This window comes from Tupaia chinensis, unplaced genomic scaffold (genome assembly GCF_000334495.1).
Source record: "Tupaia chinensis unplaced genomic scaffold, TupChi_1.0 Scaffold143740_1, whole genome shotgun sequence".
Classification (NCBI taxonomy): Eukaryota; Metazoa; Chordata; class Mammalia; order Scandentia; family Tupaiidae; genus Tupaia; species Tupaia belangeri.
This window is the reverse complement of record NW_006203589.1, coordinates 467331-474530: the sequence shown is the minus strand read 5'-3', so window position 1 is coordinate 474530 and position 7200 is coordinate 467331.

Here is a 7200-nt window from a genome sequence, read left to right as displayed (position 1 = left end):
ATATAGGCCAGTAACAGCCTCATCCTTGAATGACTGCAAGTTAGGCATCATTATCCCTGTCTTCAGTGAATAAATTGGTTAGCGACTTGCTCATAGTCTCATAGTCAGGGACAATGCTGAGGTTCAAAGCCAGTCCACCTGGCTTCCTATCCTGTGCTGTTTCCCCACTGGGACAACACGGAAGTTGGTTTGTAAGAGGGACCAATGTGACTCCAGGAGATTGACAAAAGATACCAGGAGGAACAGATGGGAAAGCCAAGACAATGCTTCCTTATTGCCCAGGTAGAACCTTCAGGCTAATGAAGTCCACCACCAAAGACTCCATCTGGACCTCGGCAGGGAGCTAAGCCATCCAAAGCTCTTACAGATTTGAATCCTGGTTTGTAAGCTTTGCCTGCACTGTGGGGAGGGGCTCAGTCTACTTACCTCTCCAGACACACTTCCAGCTTCCATAACACTCCAAAAGACACAATTTTCCAAAAGCATCATGCCCTTTATAGTGTTTGCTGTTACCTTTGCATTCCCTCTCAGACTGGTAATCTCCTCCTACCATTTTTTTAACCATGAATAACTCCTACACAATCTTTAGAACCCAGCCTAAGTGGCACCTCCTCCAGCAACCTTTTCCTGAAGCCCACTCTCACCTTCAAGGCTGGGTAAGGGGCCTCTTTTCACTCCTCCCACAAGCCTGTTAGCCATCTACCAGAAATCTCACTAACCATGAGTGTCATGAATGTTTATTACATCTCAAAGGCCCCTGCAAGATTAGGAGGTTTTTTTTTTTTAATTCTATTTTATTGTAGTAAGAGCTCTTAATATGAGATTTACTCTTTACAAATTTTTAAGTGGACAATACAGTATTGTTGTGTAGGCACGACCTTGTCCAGCAGACCTCTACAGAAGGAAATTCTGTAATATGCAACAGCATGGATAAAACTTTCGGCCCTTGTGCTAAGTGAAGCATGATTCCACTTACACGAGGTAGCTAAAGTAAGCTGAGTCATGGAATCAAAGAGTGGGACTGGGCATTCTTGAACACAAGGACATCTCTAGCATAACTGCTGATGAGTTTCTTTTGAGTGAGTCAATATGTTCTAACTAAATTTTCATTTAGCCCCCTCACCTCTGGACAAGTCAGAACTAAACAAATTCCCTAAGTCACCCATTCACACTCTTGGATCTTCCAGATCACATATCTTCAAAACCATCCTTCTTCCCTGAGACCATCTCACACCAAAGGGCTCTGACAGAAGTGTTCATGTAGGAAAAGGCTACTCCTTTTCTTATTTGTTTGAAATAACTTTGCCAGAGGGAAAAGAGGGATAGAGAGATAAAAAGAGGGAAAGTGAAAAAGCACCCCTACATGGAGAATGACCACACCACAATCCCTTCTCCATCTCACCTTCCTTTGGGGATTCTAAGCACTCATGCACACACACCTGGCTGGCAAGTCCAGGGCTTGAACTACATAGTCAGCCGTGTGCAGACCTGGCCACCCCAACCACCACACCATGGGCTGGCCCAGGAGATGAGTATTCTTTAGAGTTGTAGATGCATTTGCATGCTCACAATATGTTCTGTTTCACTTTCCTAAGAAGTTCTATCCCTTTCTCATGAGACAAAAACAAATCAAACCAACTAACCCTAATTAGACCCTACAATGAACAAGATACCCTGTTCGTTATAGGCCTTTATAATGTATCTGCAAGTAAAGAGAAAGTATGCTTACTTTAGAGATGGAAAAATTGAGCCCCAGAATTCTTAAACAACTGGCCTACAGCTGGACAATTAACCAAGGGCAGTCTGGGATCTGAACCAGACCTGTTCTCCTGTTCTCTCCAAGACATTAGGCTGTATCCTGAGCTAAAGAAATATAGTGGTCTCTTCCTTCTGGTATTTTCTTTGAAGCCATAGCAGTTTAGTTCTAGGAGCCAATAGCCACTGAAGAAGGGGTTCCCTGACTGCTCCCCAGAACATCCCCAGGCCTCATTAAGTCTCTTATTCCCAGATCAGATTCAAAACTGAAAGATGCCCATATGTTCTTATTTTGTGATTCAAAATTTAGAGACTCATGTCCTTCCACAAGAATGCCAGCCTCTGTTTAGTGAAGGGATGAATGGGAAGAACAACAGAAAAGGAGAGCGAGGCTCAGGAACAGATACAGGGCAAGGTAGTCTTCGAGCCACCTCCCCTTTCTCCTGAACACTGACTACCTGAATTCACAGCTGCCATGGGACTTGCCCCCAGACCTCCTGAGGAACACAGGCAAGGCAACTCTGGCCCCAGCCTCAAAACGCTGCCTTAGGGCACATGACTGTCTCATACTTGGACTCAGGAACCTGTCATTCAAAGGAATTGACCTGCTATCAAGAACCATTCATGGGATCTTCACCTATTGACCTTGAAATGGTGTTCAAGGGGATGGGCTGCACGAACTAAAGATCCTTCTCCATCCCCTGCCCCAGGATGGCCTGCTGGGCCTCTGGCTTCTCTGGGTGCCAGGAGGGGCAGAACTATTTATGTGGTAAGGCTAGCTAACTTTGAAGTCTTGCTCCCAGGCTCAGCTCCACCACGGGCACTGGGCACTTTAACTTCTCCCAGCCTCAGTTTCCTCTCAATGGAGTTGATCATAGCACCTACAATTTAGGATCAAGGAGGTAATTCAAATAAAGTACTTACACGGGGCCTGCTGCCTTATCTCGGCAGCTTGCCAAGGGCCTAAGTGGGCTCTGACCTCACCTCCCCACCTCCCCACACTGGAGGCTTACCAGGTCAGAGGGCGGGAGCCACACTGTGTTCCTCTGTGTCCCCTGTCCACCTATGCTGGGCCTTCACAGAGTGAATCCATCAATAGCATTTGCTGAGCTGCACAGAATTGCAAAATATCTCGGCTTGGGGGCAGAGGCTGGGGTGGGGGGCAGTAATCCAGCCTTGAAGACTTGTGGGCACGCAGGAAGCCGCCTGCACTGCTGCCCCGGAGAGTACCAAGCTGGCAGTGTCAACGCTGAAGTAAAGGCTGCCGCCTGTCCCTCCAGGTTGGAATCTGCCTTCTGAAGGTGGCGGGGAATGTGGCGCGGGCAGAGGGAATTCTGGTATTTTTTCTTGCAAAATTCATCACAGACACTCAGCCTAAGACACAGGGGAAAACAGAACTGTGTTTTGACTTCTAATTTATCTTCTTAATATCCACTTCCCCATGCCCTGGAATAGGGCCAATGAGTCTCGAAGATCACATTTCGCCAGTGACCTTGAAAGTGTGATTCAACGTCTCTTTTTGCAGTAATAAGATCTTTTAACCGAAAGTGACCATTTTACGAGGCTGATACATTACAGAAGAGCCAATAGGCAAACTGGAGCTCAGGGTTATTAAAGCCCTGGGAAAAATCAATGTGTTCTGAAGCCGGCCTCCCGCTGCGACTGAGCCAACGGTGACCTGAGTTCAGGCAGGGTGTTTGCCAGGGGCTGGGCTGCATCTAGAAGCCCTGTTGGCCCCCCTCACTGTCTGCCAGTGGGGGGGACCCAGATACTCGAGGGGCCGCACGCATGAGGGAGGTACATAGGGCTGAGACTAGCCGGGTGCCTCTCCTCCAGGCCAAGCCAGAGTTAGGGGCTGGGTAAGAACTAGGAGTCAGGGAAACCGAGTTTCTAGAAGATTGCAGAGTGGAGGTCGGGGCTAGAACGGGGGTGGGGAGTGGAGCAGAGTGCCAGAGTGTGAGCAGGGCTGATACCACAGGTTCCCCACAGTGGCAAGAAGCATGGGCGCTGGGGAAAGCCCCTTGGGTTTAAAGGGACAGAGACAAACCAACAGAAGCAGAGGGTGGCAGTGCCATCTCCCAGGACCGCGTTTCCAAAAGCCAGAACTTTAGGTACCATGAAGCTTCTGGGGCACTAGTGATGCTGCCAACGCCTCTTACGCCTCCTCCAGCACAGGTGCCGAGGGCTGTCAGGTGCCGTCTCACCCAAGTGGACCAGTCCGCGGCCACGTGACCCTCTGCCCTGACCAGAGAAGCACAGTGCTGCCCTGTCTGTTCCTCCCCAGCCCCCACTGCAGCCCGGCCGCAGTATCAGCGCTGTGACCACCTTCCCAATTCACAGATAGGAAAACTGAGGCCGAGGGTCTCTCTCAGTCACATGGGAGACAGCAGCTCGTGAAGGCTAGCCCACAGCGCTCTCAACTTACAATCCGCTGGTCTTCCCACTGTGACACATGATTCTGAATCAATTTGGATCCAAGGTGTAATTTTAATCTATTTTTAATTATAAAATCAATATTTGCTTGTTGTGACAAATTCAATTACATATACATGCAAAAATAATACACTGTGAAGACAATGTGCATCCCCTGCCCCACTTATCCACAAATACATACCCGGGCAGGCTGTAGCAGGTTGGCGTATGAGGGATCAGGAGTTTACAGCCCCCTTCCAGGAGGCAGCCGTAATGGTAGTGTCTCAAAACTAACTCTCTCTCTCTCTCTCTCTCTCTCCAAGTGGCCACTGTCTTTGCACGTGCCTCCAGACAGGCAGAGATCAGTCATTACCCTGCCCACTTGTGGATAGCTCTGTAGTCAGAGAGACCTTCATTTACCTGAATGGAAACTTGGCCACTTGAAGTCCAAGTTTAACTCTTTTGACAACCCCAAACATGTCTGCTCCCTCTTTGGTTTTTGTTTGTTTGTGTGTTTGTTGTGGGGTTTTGTTTTTGTTTTTCTTTTGTTTGTTTGTGTGTTTGTTTACCGTAAGGTACATGCGCTGCCAGAGTGAGAGAAGGGAGAGGGAAAGTAAGAAATTACTCCCCAAGGGCATAGCCATACCACAATCCCCTCTTTCATTCTCCTGCTGGGATCTGGGGCACATATGTACAGACACCTGGCATGATTTTTCAAGCTGCCAGGTCTGGGACTGTAGTCAGCCATGTGGGAATCCAGCGCCTTAACCACCAGGCCAGCTGCTGGCCCCCGTTCCCTCTTATTATCTAAGAACAATGCTCAGAGCCCCCCCGGACCTGCCATCACTGGTTCTGCAAGTGCCATCTGAAACACAGTCAAGGTCAGTGTCACTCATGAACCTCATGTGGGCCTGAACCACAGAGAAACGCATCCATTACATGCTCACCCTTCAGTGCTCCTCATAAGAAGACGTGTCCTCCAGTGAATGCACAAGAGTCCCACTTTACAAGGACCCAGTGCTATCGAAGTCCAAATGTAACAGCTTAACTGTTAGTGAAAGATTTGCTTGCTAACATGTTTTTAAATTCTTTTGGAAAGTGAAGGTTCTGCACCATAGAGAGTTTAAATAAGTGTTGAATCACATAATACCCACTGCCGTGCAAGTGTTTGAATCCCACTCCACACAGGCAACAGAGGCCCCACAGGCCACCCCTTTACCTGATTTTAAACAAATTCTCTTTGCCAATTAACACCTAAGAAGGTGTGCATTGACAGAGCAGAGTCCCGGAACCGGAGTGCAGTGGTACCCTCCCTACCAGGCGAGGTGCCCAGGGAGGGGATGAGGACAATCTTCCTTCTGGAGATCCAAGAGACTTCATGGATCTCATCAGACTTCATTCTGACAAGATCAGAATGACATGGATAGAGAGTGCTGAATAATACACTATTTCTTTCTGAACGACGCAGTGTCATGGCTGGAAGGTGATGCAGCAGCAAAGCGTGACTCTGCTAGGCTGACCCACAGGGGAGAGTTCAGGTTGGCGTCCCGGGATCTCCCTGAGCACTCTGGGCATGGGTCCTCATTCCAGGGCTGGCTGAGGCTAGAGGTGGACTGAAACATCAGGATGCTGTGGGGCGCTCTCTCTCTGTCTCTGTCTCTCTTCCTCTTGGAAGAGATAAATATTTTTTAAAAAAGCAGTGTCTAGACATTCTCATAGGTAGTGTATTAGTGATCTATCATACACAAACCTAAGACAGAGGCCGTCGGGGTGAGTCCTGGTCTCCTACATAACATGTGCCCCTGCTGCCAGGCTACTGCTCGGGTCTGAACACTCCTCCATGCTTCTTGGTGGTGCAGTCTTGGCCAACTGTGTAGACAGCTACCTGTTCAGTGTCTTGCACATAAGCGTGCTCAAACGCTTGTTGGTATAGCCACAGGTGCGCGACAGACAGCGGTTATTCTCCCCTGCACCCTCTGAGCTGCTGAGATTGGTATTCACAATAAGCAGATCATTTATTAGGCGTTTATTAAGGACGTGCCAGGCAGGGCTCCGGGCACTTGACATGCATTATCCCTGCTAATCCTCATGAAATCCCAGGAGGTAACATTATTACCCATTGTATAGATGAGGAAATTCTCACTTCCTGCCCGGGGCTAACTCAAAACTCTCCTGGATTACATCTTGTGAGGAGTGGCAAGGCTGGGACAGGGTAGCAGATTAGACTTGATTTGTTACAGAAGCACTCAGGAGGTGACGGGAAAAAGGAGGGGCAGAAAGAGGAACAGGGGCCATAAGGGAGAGAGACAGTGGCGAGGACGGAAGCTGAAATACCCCCCCGGAGCACTCTTTGTGCTGGGCTTGCTTCCCAGTGACATCTAGACCTGCAGGCTCAGCAGCTTGGCCCTCTCCTTCCCGAGAACTCCCTCTGCCCTGTGCACAAGGGTGGGGAGATCTGCCAACACCCTACCCAGCAAGTTGCAGTCTCCTCTCCACACCCCTGCAAAGATGCTGGTCCTTGGCTAGGACCTGAGTAGAAGCATCTGCCTCTGAGCAGAGGGGAGCTAGAGGCCTAGAGCTAGGGGCTCCCCTGCAGGGTGGCAGCCTCAATTCTGTCAGGGCGTTCACTGTAGACCAGACCCCTCTCAGGCGATTCTGTCAGCAGCAAGAGTTCTTCCTCCATGCCAAGTGCCACACACAGGGCAGGCCCTCAATAAATGCACAGTGAACGAATGAAGGGGGACAAAGGGGCAAGCGCTGTCCTGGATTGCACATGTGTGGACCCGTCTGGAGGCTTCCTTCCCAGCCTCCACAAATGTCTGTGTGCCAGTGAGCCAGTGTGCAGGTGCAGGCCTGAACTCACGTGTTCACTGACATACACGCGGGCGCACACTCACAGGCATGTTCACGGGAGCACAGCCTGGGTCTTCCTCCCTGATCCCACAGCACAGCACCGGAAGATCTCGAGATAACGTGTGGATCTGAAGGCATGACAGCTGCCCACGGAAGATCACTGGAACCAACTAATTTCCC